Here is a 16,065-nt window from a genome sequence, read left to right on the forward strand (position 1 = left end):
ATAAGATCTTCAAGAGGAAGAACAAGCTGCCATCACTAAGGTGGACCCGTTCTTTAATCTCCCTGTTCTTTGTTTTCCTGTTTTTCGAAAAATCATGCTTATGTTTATCTAAGTTTGTGTCTTATGATCATTAGTGTCTTAGTGTCTATGCCTTAAAGTTATGAATGTCCTATGAATCCATCACCTTTCTTAAATGAAAAATGTTTTTAATTGAAAAAGAGAAGAATTGCATGAATTTTGAATTTTATAACAGATTAATTATTTTGATATGGTGGCAATACTTTGACTTCTGAATGTATGCTTGAACAGTGCATATGTCTTTTGAATTTGTTGTTCATGAATGTTGGCTCTTGAAAGAATGATGAAAAAGGAGACATGTTACTGAGGATCTGAAAAATTATAAAAATGATTCTTGAAGCAAGAAAAAGCACTTAATACAAAAAAAAAAACAAAAAAGAGAAAAACAAAAAAAAAAGAGGAAGGAAAAAGAAAAAGAAAAAAAAATAAAGTCGTGATCCAAGGCAAAAAAGAGTGTGCTTAAGAACCCTGGACACCTCTAATTGGGGACTCTAGCAAAGCTGAGTCACAATCTGAAAAGGTTCACCCAGTTATGTGTCTGTGGCATGTATGTATCTGGTGGTAATACGGGAAGACAGAGTGCTTTGGGCCACGGCCAAGACTCATAAAGTAGCTGTGTTCAAGAATCATCATACTTAACTAGGAGAATCAATAACACTATCAGGATTCTGAGTTCCTATAGAAGCCAATCATTCTGAATTTCAAAGGATAGAGTGAGATGCCAAAACTATTTAGAGGCAAAAAGCTAAAAGCCCCGCTCATCTAATTAATACTGATCTTCATAGATATTTTTGAAATTCATTGCATATTCTCTTCTTTTTATCTTATTTGATTTTTAGTTGCTTGGGGACAAGCAACAATTTAAGTTTGGTGTTGTGATGAGCGGATAATTTATACGCTTTTTGGCATTGTTTTTAGTATGTTTTTAGTATGTTTTAGTTAGTTTTTATTATGTTTTTATTAGTTTTTACTTAAAATTCACTTTTCTGGACTTTACTATGAGTTTGTGTGTTTTTCAGTGATTTCAGGTATTTTCTGGCTGAAATTGAGGGACCTGAGCAAAAATCTGATTCAGAGGCTGAAAAGGACTGTAGATGCTGTTGGATTCTGACCTCTCTGCACTCGAAGTGGATTTTCTGGATCTACAGAAGCCCAATTGGTGCGCTCTCAACTGTGCTGGAAAGTAGACATCCTGGGCTTTCCAGCAATGTATAATAGTTCATATTTTTCTGAGATTTGATGGCCCAAACTGGCATTCCAAATCAGCTCAAAACTGCCCGGCGTTAAACGCCGGAACTGACACAAGAATGGGAGTTAAACGCCCAAACTGGCACAAAAGCTGGCGTTTAACTCCAAGAAAAGTCTCTACACATGAAAGCTTCAATGCTCAGCCCAAGCACACACCAAGTGGGCCCGGAAGTGGATTTTTATGTCATTTACTAGTTCTCTACAAATAAGACCTTTTACTATTGTATTTTCATCTTGGTAGCTATCTTTAGTCTTATGCTATCTTAGATCATGGGGCTGGCCTCACGGCCATGCCTAGACCTTGTTCTTATGTTTTTTCAACGGTGGAGTTTCTACACACCATAGATTAAGGTGTGGAGCTCTGCTGTACCTCGAGTATTAATGCAATTACTATTGTTCTTCTATTCAATTCAGCTTATTCTTGTTCTAAGATACTCATTCGCACCCAAGAACATGATGAATGTGATGATTATGTGACGCTCATCATCATTCTCACCTATGAACGCGTGCCTGACAACCACTCCCGTTCTAGAAGCAAACAAGGCTTGAATGTTTATCTCTTGGATTCCTTAATCAGAATCTTCGTGGTATAAGCTAGAATTGATGGCGGCATTCAAGAGAATCCGGAAGGTCTAAACCTTGTCTGTGGTATTCTGAGTAGGATTCAATGATTGAATGACTGTGACAAGCTTCAAACTCCTGAAGGCTGGGCATTAGTGACAGACGCAAAAGAATCAATAGATTCTATTCCAACCTGATTGAGAACCGACAGATGATTAGCCGTGCTGTGATAGAGAGCATTGAACATTTTCACTAAAAGGACGGGACTGTAGCCACTGACAACGGTGACTGCCAACATACAGCTTGCCATGGAAAGGAGTAAGAAGGATTGGATGAAGACAGTAGGAAAGTAGAGAGACGGAAGGGACAAAGCATCTCCATACGCTTATCTGAAATTCTCAACAATGAATTACATAAGTATCTCTATCTTTATTTTATGCTTTATTCATAAATCATCCATAACCATTTGAACTTGCCTGAGTGAGATTTACAAGGTGACCATAGCTTGCTTCATACCAACAATCTCCGTGGGATCGACCCTTACTCGCGTAAGGTTTATTACTTGGACGACCTAGTGCATTTGCTGGTTAGTTGTGTGAAGTTGTGATAAAGAGTTGAGATTGCAATTGAGCGTACCATGTTGATGGCGCCGTTGATGATCATAATTTCGTGCACCAACGCCAACTAATCTCCACGACATAATCTAATCTTTCTCTTATAGCTTACATTGAAAGCTCTATCTTGAATCTTTTCCTGTAAGAGCCTAATTCATCGTTCTTCTGATTTTGTTCCTCACTCGTATAAACCTTGTCTCTTTTGAATTAAACCTGGACTCATCCTAACATAATCATATAATCTTTGAATCTTGGAGACCTGCGGTGCGTGGAGTTGTTTTCTTGTGGAAACTCGTGTTCTTTTAAAAGCCAACTAGAACCTATTTAATTCGACATGCCTTATTCATCCTATTTAAGCTTTGATTCAAACTTCTTCCCTGTGATGCAATTAGGTTTCTCTTTTTGTGTATTCCATCAGTTCTGTACAAATCTGGTTAACTGTATGCAAGACTTTCTTTTGAATTCTCATGAACACCGTTCATATTACTCGTTCATCATTTGAACATAACATCTCTTCAAAAAATCAACTCGTATTGGATCTTGCAATGCGCATGACTCTTAGATGCAACTATTAGACTATCCATCCTTTAAAGCAAGGCTTTTGAACATGAAAATGAATCAGCGACATTCCTAGAAAATCTAGAGCCTTAATCCTCGCCAATCGTATTGCTCATGACTAAATAGATGCAATGAAATGCACCTAGGTTCCTTTCCTTGTGCATTCCATCATTTCGGTATAATCCTGATTAACCATATACAAGATTTTCTTTTTGATTTATTACGAACACCATTGTATTGCTCATTCATTTTTCAAGCTTAATGTCCTTTTGAAAATTAACTCGGGCAAATATTAGTATCACGTATAGATTATAGCTGCAACTGTTGAGATGTTGATTCCTTAAGAGCAAGACTTTTGGACACGGAAGATGAAGCATGTAAGCGTGCACCATCAAAAAGAGTTTTGGAGCTTTAAATTCTCGCCGACCACAAAGCCTATGATTAGGTTACCGCTAGAAATACACTGGTTACATGGAAACTCGAATATGAAGAGAGCTTTCGAACTCCAAGAGAAGGATTAACCCCAATTCCAGTAATCAGGATACACGAACTTATTTAACAACTCGAAATTAGTGCGATATATTACTAGAGGAGTTTAGGATACGTGTAAATACAACATCATGAAATGGTAACGGAAGCCCTGAGTGAAAAGTTTCTAGGGAAATGCTCGGATATAAATTTCGGAGGAAGGAAGGCTAGGTAAGTTAGAACTTTAAATTGGATATCAAAGGTATAACTAAAGGAGTCAAACTAAATCTATTATGGTCTTAAAATGTAGCAAGGACGAAATGCAAGAAGCGTAAGAAGACCGTAAAGATCTGCCGAGGATGTTGAGGTCTGGTAAACAAAAGGGAAGTAAGAAAAGATTTTATATGCCTAATGCCAAAATAGAGATCATAGAGTCAAGAACTTAAGGAATGAAAAATTAGTACTAAGGAGCTACTAAGAGTACTGAAGCCGGTTGAATCAAGAAGATGCCAAAAGAGGGTTATGTGTCGAAATCAGAAGTTGAAATAAGGAACTGTTGCTCAAAACTTACAAGTGAGGATTATCGAATTTACCTTGAGATTTCTAAAACATACCACGAATCTAAGAAGATATTTTGAGCAGTTAGAAGTGAAGAACGAAGTGGAAATCTATGTGATTACAAGTTTGACGTATAAGAAAGAAATGAGAGACACCAGAAGCCGTTCGAAATGCCACAACCGTCGAAGGTTCTACATTAAAGGTAAAATGGAATAGCTATCGATTTCATAATAGATTGCCAAGGTCTAGGACAAAAAGTGATACTGTTAGGAACTCGTGGATCAAGTGATCAAGTCCATTTTGCCTATTGGAGCAAACTACTTATTAGAAATATCAACGAGACTATACATCAGGGAGAAGGTGACAGTACGCTAAACACCCTTGAATCAATTGGAAAATGGAACATCGAACGTCTTAATTCCTAAATTTGAGAGCCGAGACAACAGAGGAAAAGTTACACAAATTTGAGTAAAGATTCTCATATGGAAGCCGACAAAAGAGATAGGCAGATCTAAGAAGAAGACTTCTCAAGTTGGAAGGAAGAAGGTACCTATTTCTGAATATTACTTCAATGAACTAGAAGTGGACGAGCAATCAAAAACTAAGAAGTTAAATCCCGTCAAGTTATCCCATTTCAAATTTAGGAGAGTATTGATGGTCAGTGGCATGCCAAAAAGTTTTGGTCGTACCTTTCGAACCTATTCCAACATACTCCGTATGTCGTAACTTCTGAAGCACGCCTCTAAAACAAATTCATGTCTTACAACCTAAGCCAGCTTAAATGAAAGGAGATGGACGTTTCGAGTGATGAGGTCAGTTTCAAGAAACTCCGAATATGTCGAAGAACTACCCACACCTCTTTTCAGATGACTGAATCTGAATTTTGAGGGCAAAATTCCCAATTAGGTGGGTAGAATGTAAACCCCGCTAAAATTGATAAATAATTAGTCAATAATTTGAATTTTTATTAGGAAAGATAAATATGCAAAACTAATATCAAAATAGGATAGAACTCGTCGAAACGAGAATTTTGATATCAATTTCGAAAATTTGGCCCAAAATCGGACCGAAAGGCTGAACCGGTTGAACCGGGGCCCAAACTGGGCCGGTGGGTCCAGCTGGACCCATATCATAAATGAAACAGCAGCTTCATCTTCTCCATTTCACTAAAGTCATGACACAAACAGCAAGGGAGAGGGAAGAAGAACCCTAACCCTCACATTTCCTTCTCACTACCATAACTCCTCCGTCCGGGCTCCGATCGCCGCACCATTCATGGCCACGCGCTCAGCGCATCAAGCTCTACCTTTCTATCTGAACAATTTCACTGGTAAGCCTCCTATTAAGTTCAGAATTCATATCCCTCTTTCTTTGGTAAACTTGGAAACCTATGGTGAATCTTGTCCAATTTCTATATTCTAGGTTCAAGTTAGCTTCCGGAACTTGTGAGCTCAAGCTATTGAGAATATGTGTATGGTAAGAACACCCTAACCCTAGCTCAATCTTGTTTTTGGTAATAGAAAACTGAATTGGAACATATACATGTGTATTAGGTGTAGTTTAAGAGGGTGTTTATGCATTGGACTTGAATTTGGATTACTTGGAGCTTTGATGGTGACAAGGCTTGCTTTGGAGCTGTTTGATTGAGGTTGGAGGGGCTGTGATTTTGTGTTAAGAGGCTGCCTTGGGTGAATTAAGTGATCGGCCAAGGAATGGTTTAAGTTTCGCACGTTTAATATTTATGGTGTTGTGAAAACTTAGGTTAGAGGAACCATAGGATAAGTTGAATTGTTTGTTGTATTTAATGATTAGCCATGTAATGTTGTTGGAATAGATTTGTTGGTGGATATACATTGGAAGTATGAGGTGTGGAAGTTATTAATGGTGTGCTCTTATATTTATTTATGATGGATTAGGATTGGTGTTTGTTAATAAGGATGTAGAGTTGTGTTGTAGTGGTATTGCATATGCTGTAACTAATTATGTAATGATCGGAATTACATGAGACCAAGTTTGGGCTAAACTTGGGAATATAAGGAACTAAACTGGAAAATTTGGGACCTTTTTGTTAAATATACAATTTATGGCAAAATTTTAAAGTTAGGTTGTTAAATCTGTCCTGCAGCAGAAAAGGTCAAACAGGGTAGCAACTTGTTTGTCTTGCTGCGACTTCTACGAGTTGAGTTTCGGAGCGAAACTAATTTTGTTATAAAATTTGATTAACTTGATTTATTTCTCTAAAACTTCTGAATTTTAAGAGTTGAGTATTGGGAGTTGTGAATTTTTGAATATTGGTGGTCAAAGCTGAAAAGAAACAGATTTCAGCAAGCTATGCATCAAATTCCAATGCTTGTAACTCTTAGAATTAAATAGAAATTGGGTTGCAACCAAGACACACTTTTTTCTGGATGAGCTAGGAGTTCCCAAACCAAAATTTATCTTAATTGGAGTTTTGTAATAAAAGTTATTCAAATTGAAAGGTACTAAGCTTGTTGGTTTCTAAAACAGATTTTGACTCATTTTTACTTAAATTCCAGGTAATGTAACTTCTTCATTAAAAATGGTATTAACTCAAAACCAATTGAGAAAGAAATTTGGATGAGTAAAGTTTAACTATTATAATTTTTAAAATCATTGGATTTAACTTAGATTTTATATTGAATTTTGAATATCACATGCTGCTGCTGTTTTTCTGGTTTTATGCACTGCAGAGCAGTCACGGTTTTTTATTTATTCTTGAGGCTAGAGAAATCAGAAAATTATGATCTTTGGTTTGTTAGAAAGATTATTTCAAGATGAAGACTTGGACATAAAGTTTGTGTAATTTTGAGTTCATTTATTATATTAAAAACAGAAAAGAAAATAGAGTGTCGAGGATGTCTTAGTGATAGTCATGGGTTCGAGAAGTTAAAGTTTAATCTTCGTGAGATGTGATTGATTTAATGTTAGAGTTGGGTTGATTTTAATATTATTCGATATTAAGAAGGTTGAGAAGAGTTTGATAAATAGTTTGGTCAGGACCCGGAAAGGGTAATCAAGATGAATTATAAGGAAATGATGATGAAAAATGTGAAAGGGAGGTTTTAATAAAAGGAGTTAACATGCCATGGCTTGATGAATGATTAAATAATGATTATGACTATGAAATGACTTATGAATGATGATATCTGAGATACGAGTTTCTCTGGATAAAAACCATGGCTCGCCACCACGTGTTCCAGGTTGATTCTCGATACTCTGTTAACCCTACGTCGTAAGAGTGACCGGGCACGTATAAATTCCCGGGTATGGATAACCCCCATTGAGTGATTTATATGATGATTGAATATGAACTCTATGCATAGACTCTTGGGGATGCGCGACGGGGATTAGTCCAAGGTTTTCGGACTTGTCGGGTTGGCTGGATAACCGACAGATAGGACCCATCAGCCATAGGACAGGCATGCATCATTTGCATTTGTTTGTATTATTTGATATGCATTTCCTAGGTATGTCTAATTGATAAATATCACCTTCTATCTGTTATACTTGCTACTTGTACTATCTGCTCACTATTTGTGCGTGAACTTGTTTGGTTGCTTATTTCTATTGCATTCTAAATGATGGAAGGATGGAGGAAACAGAGGAAATGGTCTGGTGTTGGGTTAAGTTGGAACTTGAGTAAGTTAGGTAGAATTAGAACACCTACTTCTATTTATGGCTTTTGGTTAGTACTTAAGTTGGATAGCTGAATAACGGAGTTCTAGGATTGCCTATGGCAATCTCAAGACCTTATTTATTATACGCGTGGCACTTTTACCATGCTGAGAACCTCCGGTTCTCATTCCATATTGTATTGTTGTTTCTCAGATGCAGGTTGAGAGGCTTCTCGCTAGGCGTCTGGATCCTGAAAAGCGAAGTAGTCCTTGGGTGTATTTTGGTTTTTATTTGTATATATGTATATATATGTGTAGCTTACTCTCCAAGTAACTTATGTACGCTGCTCCTCTTAGAGGTTTAGGGAGATATTGGAGTTTACTTTGGTATTTTGGTATATTTTGGAGACACTTATATATGTTTATATGTATATATGTATCCTCCGGCCAGCCTTAGCTTCGCAGGCTGAATCAGGGGCTAGTTATACTGTTTTCTTGGCTTTCCTTTATATCTCGGTTTACCTTTATCGTTTTCCTATTAAGTTTCTTAGTACGCAAGTAATCCTATTCCTTGAGCGTTGCGCTTTTAATTTTTGCGATTATTGTTTACCCATTTGTTTCAAGGCTCCTAGTATACTGTTTTTTTTTTCATAAATATATGTATATTATTACTGTTCAGAGGTTCGTAATACCTTACTATCTCAGTCTTATGACTTAAACATAAGATTTAGTATAGTAGGGAGTTACAACAACAACAACAACAACAACAACAACAACAACAACAACAACAACAATAATAATAATAATAATAATAATAATAATAATAATAGTTCAATATTATTATTAATAATAATAATGATAGTAATAATAATAATTATAACAATGAGAATAATAATAATAGTAATAGTAATAATAACAATAAAAATCAATTTTATTTTTGTTTTATCAAATTATTTTTTGATAAAAAATTTAAATTTAATAAAATAAGTAATAATTATATTAAACATCAATAATCGTAAAATTGTATTTAATTATTTTTGTTAAAAAATAATAATTTTTTTAAGAACAACATTTCAATATAATATATTAGCTTATAAATAGTTAATTATTTAATTTTCAAAAAATTCGGAGTCTTACATAAAGTAAGGCACGAAAGTTTTTTTAATTGAAAGTGAATTGGTATTTAAATTGAATACGTATTAATAGTTTTTTTATTGAAAGTGAATCAGCTTTAAACTCTGTAGTGGGTTAAAAGTGAATTAGTTTTAAATCTATCGTAGGGTAAAACCAGTTTTGAAAAAATAAAATAAAATAAAAAGAATTGAGTACGTAGTAGCAATTTTTTTTATTGAAATCAGTTTTTAAGTTCTGTCGTAGGATAAAGTCAGTTTTTAATAAAAAGAAAATAGGGATAAAATAGGAAGAAAGAATTGGATACCACACTTCCGTATCCCCATTATATATTGGTATAGATTATATTACCTTGTTTTCCATTCTTGTTTTTTCTTTCTCCTTCCATCTTCTCTTCACCCGACTGTCTGTAATTAATTATCACCAAGTATTATTATCGCAAATTTTAATCATGTCTACCACTTTGATTTATAACCATCTATTCCATTAACTTTTATGAGTTGTTAAATTTTCGCTAAAAAAAATAAGACATAAAGCATTTAATTTTATATTTAATTTTAAAATTAATTACTTTTATTATATTACTTTGTTCTTTCTCATTTTTTTTTCTTCTTCCACCTTCTCTTCACCCCACCGTAATTAGTTAACACTATTTATATGTTACATCTTTTATATGTTAATCAAATAACCAGTGCCATATGCCAAACAAATAATATTATAGAAGTCAAAATAAATTATATTTTTGTAATATAATTCATTTATGTTAGTTTAATTTAAAAATAAATATTCATATACTCAAATTTTAAATATAATACTCTGTATAATTAATAATTTAAAAATTAAAAAAATAATATTATTCTATATGAAGTAATTTTAAAAATAAAAAAATAAATTTAACAAAATATTAGACTTTTTCAATTCATCATTGATAGGTACAGATATATTTAAAAAAAAGAATACATATAATAGGAAAAAAATTAGTTCTTCTTTGGTAAGAGAAAAAGATAGAACACTATCTTATCTTTTGTACGTGAAATATTAGGAACAAATTAAAAAAAAGTAAAAAAACCATGAAAATATTAATTGGGTAAGTAAATTAAAGAGAAAAAAAATATAGGTAGAAGTTATACGTGAACGTGGTAACTAAATAAAATTTGTAACGATGGATGTGTTGAAATCGATAGCGTCGAAGGTAAAAAAAATAATGGAAACAAGAGAAATATAACAAAGTGTATTAGGAGGTAAAAAAAAGAATCAGTAAAATAAATGAAATTATAAAAAAAATAAAAAAGATATATTTTTTATGATTACAAAAAAAATTCTAATAGAATAATTAGAATGAGGCTAAACTACTGGACGGACTATTAGAGTATAGTACTCACAGATGTACATAAAACAACACTATTCAAACAAAGACGAATATAAAATTAAACGAAACATAATTTAAATGAATACCTCCGAATATAATAAGATCTATACCAAAAAAAACTATTTATCACCACTGGTTAAACACTTGTTGGCATCTATCTTTTTTTTGTTTCATATATGACCACAAAAATAAATCTTTTGACATCGTCTTTACCTAGTTTAAGATGTCACAAAAACTTTCTTAAGTAATTGTGTGGTACAGAGAAGACGTCATATGATAAAGGAGGATCAGAACAAAATAAAAAAAAGAGAAATTTTGGGAGTAAAGAATTGAATAGAAGTTATGCATGAGTTTTTGTAACTGTTAGTGAAATATGTTAGTGAAATAAGTAACTCTAAAATATTTTTGAATTGTTAGTTGGGTTAAAATTGGAAATAGAAAATTGGACATTAAACCTCCATATTTTGGCATTATATATTGTTATAGATATATATATTATTACCAAAATTTTAAAATATGAAAATATAAATTAAAATAAAAACTAAAAAAATTAAATTAAAGTATATTAAAAACCATTATGTTACATTAATTTAACACCATATATAAAGACTATTTTGATAATAAAATTATTATGTTTGACAACTTTTTGTAATTATCTTATAACGTAGTATTTTTGTATATAAAATAACTTCATTTATTTTTTAAGATAAGAATGCAAATGCATATTTTTTTTATTTTTAATATTTTATCCCAAGTATTTACATTAATTTGAAACATAAATATATTTTTTTGTAATAAATTTATAAAAAAAAGTTTGAGTTAAAGAGTACTCAATACTTCTTTTTATAATTTAGAGCAATAAATTTATTTTCATTTCATAGTTATTATTTTGTAAAATATATTTAATCACTCAAATTTAAAAATACACATGGCAAAAAATAAGCGATATGTTAATATTTTTTCTCTTTATTCTATTTGTTATTATTAGTTTTATGAATACATTGTTTATTTTAATTTTTTAATTTTTTATATATTATATGATAAAGATGGAATATTAAAAAAATTATTATTTTATCCACTAAATTTATTTTATGAAATAGATTATGTAAGGATATACGAAGTCTAAAAAAATTGGACACCAAATTCGAGTAACTTTTTGAATTTTTTTACTAAGGAGTGCTCTGTTATATGTAATTTTTTTAAGTTAAATAATAAGCATCAAATTATATAAATAGTGTATGTTAATTTAATTAATTTTGTTATAGAATACCAACCAATTATGTTACTATGACATATGTTATTTGAACCAACTCCATTATCATGCGCTTTGAATTCTACATTTTTCAAAGAGTAGAATACAGATATTAAGCAAAAATTGAGTTTATAGTCCAAAAAAATTAAATTATCATAATACATGTTAAGTTTTATGTTACTTGAAACAAAATGATGACGATGATGATGGGTAGCTCTGACCATTTGTCTAATTGTAGTTAATGCAATGGATTTAGAATAAAAATTATATTAGTTGATATAATGTGATTGCTGATTCGTTGAATTTTCCAATTATATTTGTCGGAACAAAAAGTAGCAAGACCGCAAAGAAGAAAAATGATTGCAAGAGTACGATTGAAAGTGAAACAGATATTTAACTCTCTTGGGTAAAGTAAGGCGCATAAGTTTTTTATTGAAAGTGAATCGGTATTTAAATTGAATACGTATTAATAGTTTTTTTATTGAAAGTAAATCAGCTTTAAATTCTGTAGTGAGTTGAAAGTGAATTATTTTTAAATCTGTCGTGGGATAAAGCCAGTTTTTGAAAAAATAAAATAAAATAAAAAGAATTGAGTACGTAGTAGCAGTTTTTTTATTGAAATCAGTTTTTAACTTCTGTCGTAGAATAAACTCAGTTTTTAATAAAAAGAAAACAGGGATAAAATAGAAAGAAAGAATTGGATACCACACATTCGTATCCCATTATATATTGGTATAGATTATATTACCTTGTTCTCTATTCTCGTTTTTTTCTTTCTCCTTCCATCTTCTCTTCACCCGACTGTCCGTAATTAATTATCACCAAGTATTATTATCACAAATTTTAATCTTGTCTATCACTATGATTTATAACCATCTATTCCATTAACTTTTATGAGTTGTTGAAGTTTCTCTAAAAAAGTAAGACATAAAGCATTTAATTTTATATTTAATTTTAAAATTTTTTTAATTTTTTAAATTATCAAACACTATTCTTTCTCTTATTATTATTCTCTATACACATACCTATCATTGTCAAATTGCTATTATTATATTACTTTATTCTTTCTCATTTTTTTCTTCTCCTTCCACCTTCTCTTCACCCACCGTAATTAATTAACACTATTTATATGTTATATCTTTTATATGTTAATCAAATAACCAGTGCCATATGCCAAACAAATGATATTATAGAAGTCAAAATAAATTATATTTTTGTAATATAATTCATTTACGTTAGTTTAATTTAAAAATAAATATTCATGTACTCAAATTTTAAATATAATACTCTGTATAATTAATAATTTAAAAATTAAAAAATAATATTATTCTATATGAAGTAATTTTAAAAATAAAAAAATAAATTTAACAAAATATTAGACTTTTTCAATTCATCATTGATAGGTACAGACATATTTAAAAAAAGGAATACATATAATAGGAAAAAAATTAGTTCTTCTTTGGTAAGAAAAAAAGATAGAACACTATCTTATCTTTTGTACGTGAAATATTGGGAACAAATTTAAAAAAGGTAAAAAAACCATGAAAATATTAATTGGGTAAGTAAATTAAAGAGAAAAAAAATATAGGTAGAAGTTATACGTGAACGTAGTAACTGCAATAAAACTTAATAAAATTTGTAATGATGGATGTGATGAAATTGATAGCGTTCGAAGGTAAAAAAAATAGTTGCAACAAGAGAAATATAACAAAGTGTATTAGGAGGTAAAAAAAAAATCAGTAAAATAGATAAAATTATAAAAAAATAAAAAAGATCTATTTCTTATGATTACAAAAAAAATTCTAATAGAATAATTAGAATAAGCCTAAACTACTGGACAGACCATTAGAGTATAGTACTCACATATATACTTAAAACAACAGTATACAAAGAAAGACGAATATAAAATTAAACAAAACATAATTTAAATGAATACCTCCGAATATAATAAGATCTATACAAAAAAAAACTATTTATCACTACTAGTTAAACACTTGTTGGCTTCTAACTATTTTTTTTTCATTTCATATATGGCCACGAAAATAAATCTTTTGACATCGTCTTTACCTAGTTTATGATGTCACAGAAAATTATTTAAATAATTGTGCGGTACAGAGAAGATTTCATATGATAAAGGAGAATCAGAACAAAATAAAAAAAAGAGAGATTGTGGGAGTAAAGAATTGAATAGAAGTTACGCGTGAGTTTTTATAACTGTTAGTGAAATATGTTAGTGAAATAAGTAACTGTAAAATATTTTTGAATTGTTAGTAGGGTTAAAATTAGAAATAAAAAATTGGACACCAAACCTCTCTATTTTGGCATTATATATTGTTATAGATATATATTATTACCAAAATTTAAAAATATGAAAATATAAATTAAAATAAAAACTAAAAAATTTAAATTAAAGTATATTAAAAATTATTATGTTACATTAATTTAACACAATATATAAATACTATTTTGATAATAAAATTATTATGTTTGACAATTTTTTGTAATTATAACGTAGTATTTTTGTATATAAAATGACTTCATTTATTTTTTAAGATAAGAATGCAAATGCATATTTTTTTTTTATTTTCAATATTTTATCCCAAGCATCTATATTAATTTGAAACATAAATATATTTTTTTGTAATAAATTTATAATAAAAATTTTAGTTAAAGAGTACTCAATACTTCTTTTTATAATTTAGAGCAATAAATTTATTTTTATTTCATAGTTATTAACTTATTACTTTGTAAAATATATTTAATCACTCAAATTTAAAAATACACATGGCAAAAAATAAGCGATATGTTAATATTTTTTCTCTTTATTCTACCTGTTATTATTATTCTTATGAATACATTGATTATTTTAATTTTTTAATTATTTATATATTATATGAAAAAGATGGAATAATAAAAAAATTATTATTTTGTCCACTAAATTTATTTTATGAAATAGATTATGTAAGGATATACGAAGTCTAAAAAAAATTGGACATCAAATTTTAGTAACTTTTTGTATTTTTTTTATTAAGGAGTGCTTTGTAATATGTAATTTTTTTTAAGTTAAATAATAAGCATAAGAGTGTATATTAATTTAATTAATTTTGTTATAGAATACCAATTAATTATGTTACTATGACATCGAATGTAACACCCTACCACACAGAGCCTTACGCTTAAGTTGTAAAGCAGAGGTGGCGAGGTATTACAACTTCTAAAAATAAAATAAAATACATACTTATAGTAGTAGAAAGAAGATGATAGACTAGGAGCCTTGAAAAATGGGTAAAACAAAATCGCAAAATGAAAAGTGCCACGCTCCGGAAGCGGAATAACTTGCGTGTGAGTCAAACTATAACTATCAAACGTAAGATAATAAAAGTATGAATAGAAAGCCAAAGGTACAAAATAACAAGCTCCTCACTCAGTCCGCGAAGTCAAGGCTGGCCGGAGAATATTTACATATATATATACATATCCAAAATCCAAAATGTACATAAACAAAATCCTGCCTCTCCATAAACCTCTAGGAGGATAAAAAAGAATAAGTTATGCGAAGAGAAAGCTAAGTACGTGTATATACATCACTACACACCAAAATAACCTAGTAACCACTTCGCTTCTGGTGTCCAGACACCTAATGAGATACCTTTCGACCTGCATCTGAAAAACAACAACATAGTATGGAATGAGAACCGAAGGTTCTCGTATGGTATAGGCGCCCGCATAGTTAATATAAAAGGTCTCGGAAAAGTTAGAGGCATTCCTAGAACTTCGACACTCAAAATCACCCTTAAATAAAATAAACTAAACCAAAAGTTAGGTAAGTTATCTAACGTATTCTAGTTCTGAATGTAACTTTAACTTAATACTTCACTTTCTGTCGCCTCCAATCCTCGGAATCACTGGTGGAACAACCCTCTCTCCTCACACCTTTGTCAAGAGGAATTTCTCAGAAAACATACACATACAGTTCAAGCAAGGAAAACACAGATAGAGAAGCATTTACAGCAAGTAGAACAAGTAGCGGATAAGTAGAATTAAACAGCTAAGCAACCAAAACAATGCACACTCAAGCAAACAAACAAATGCATATGATGTATGCCTGTCCTATGACTGATGAGTCTCATCTGTCGGTTATACAGCCAACCCGACAAGTCCTGGTAGTTAACCATTGGACAGTCCCTCTGTGCGCACATCCCCAAGCTCAATAATATTCTATGGAGTCAAACTCCAAGCTCAAATATAATATTTCATGGAGTCACACTCCAAGCTCAATAGTATAGTATTCCATGGAGTCACACTCCAAGCTCAATAGTATAGTATTCCATGGAGTTAAACTCCAAGCTCAATAGTATAGTATTCCATGGAGTCACACTCCAAGCTCAATAGTATAGTATTCCATGGAGTTAAACTCCAAGCTCAATAATATTCAATATTCATATTTATATGCATGCCCATGGGGGAATCCGGGGAGTTAAAGTGCCCGGTCACATCTTGCGACAGAGGGTCAACAAATAGTCTCAAATACACAAGCCACATAATAATCTCTTTCTTTTTAAAATACCACCTCAAATCAAACTCCAATTCTTA

This window comes from Arachis duranensis, chromosome 7, assembly GCF_000817695.3.
Source record: "Arachis duranensis cultivar V14167 chromosome 7, aradu.V14167.gnm2.J7QH, whole genome shotgun sequence".
In the NCBI taxonomy this organism is placed as follows: Eukaryota; Viridiplantae; Streptophyta; class Magnoliopsida; order Fabales; family Fabaceae; genus Arachis; species Arachis duranensis.